Source organism: Zingiber officinale, chromosome 1A (genome assembly GCF_018446385.1).
Source record: "Zingiber officinale cultivar Zhangliang chromosome 1A, Zo_v1.1, whole genome shotgun sequence".
Lineage (NCBI taxonomy): Eukaryota > Viridiplantae > Streptophyta > Magnoliopsida > Zingiberales > Zingiberaceae > Zingiber > Zingiber officinale.
The window spans coordinates 135,011,522-135,012,788 of NC_055987.1; the positions used below are offsets into that span (position 1 = coordinate 135,011,522).

General features: G+C 35.4%; 1 non-coding gene across 1 annotated transcript; it reads right to left on the reverse strand.

Moving 5' to 3' along the window:
• Positions 1-1,161: 1,161 nt before the first annotated feature.
• Positions 1,162-1,267, reverse strand: LOC122039265. Its single transcript, XR_006128124.1, has one exon. It is a non-coding gene; the product is annotated as a small nucleolar RNA R71 (small nucleolar RNA).

The following is a 1,267-nucleotide window of genomic DNA, read 5'->3' on the forward strand; positions in this document are numbered from 1 at the left end:
TATCCGAGGAAGGCATAGTAATAGGTGCGCTTCTGTGTAAGGACAACGTAGGTTCACGTCTAATTGATCATATTTAGATACATTTCTCAGTCCTTAGCCGGTTATCTATTACAAGAGAGAACCGGCAACTTTCTACAAGTGTTTGGCAATTGAGGGATAAGAATTGGTGAACCATTTATATTCAAGAAATCTTACAAAGAAACCGAAACTCTTAGAATCTCTCTTTATCATAACCCAAAACACTAAACTCTTGTTTGTTGATCTTTAATATTAGATTTGTTTACCTTCACTTTGCATTTGAAAAAATTTGATAGTTGTTTAGCTAATTCGCATTGAGACATTTCTAGTGCTTATTCCAGTCCTTGTGGATACGATAATCTTTTATATTACTTGCGACATTTCCGTACACTTGCGGAGCGTAACAAGTTTTTGGCGCCGTTGCCGGGGACTGCGCTATAACATTAGGAATTATCAATTGAGTTAGACTAAACATAACATTTGTTTTCCTTTCATATTGCATAGTTGTAACTAATCATTAGATTTCTGTTTTTACTTTCTTGTATAACTTTTATTTCTTGTTAATTCTTTTTGTACAAATTCAATTCTGCATTTTTTATTCTTTTATTTTTTTTCCTTTTTCTGTTGAATTGTCATTTGCTATCTTGTTCTTGTGTATGCGAAGATCTAACTTTGCAGGGGAATTCTTTCCTTTTAACCCTGAGATTGACAGAACTTTCCATAAAAGAAGAATTCTGCAAAGGCAAATTGAAGAACAGGAACATTTGAACATGGCGAATAGACCACTCAAGGATTATGCAGCACCTTATGCAAGAGGTTTTCGATCTAGTATTTCAAGACCTTCAGTGGAAGCTAATAACTTTGAGATCAAACCCGCAATTATATCTATGGTGCAGCAGAACCAATTTTGTGGAGGACCTCATGAAGACCCCAATCAACACTTAGAGGTCTTTTATGAAATATGTGGTACCATGAAAATGAATGGAGTTCCTTCAGAAGCAGTTAGATTATTATTATTTGGGTTTTCTTTAAAAGATAGGGCAAAGCAATGGCTGAATTCTTTGGCCCCTAATAGCATCACCACTTGGGAGCAGTGTGAGCAACAGTTTCTTGATAAATTCTATCCACCAAGCAAAACAGCTCATATGAGGAATTTAATTACAAGCTTCAAGCAAACTGACTCAGAATCTCTTTTTGAAGCATGGGATAGATATAATAGTATGCTCAGACAATGCCCACATCATGGGTT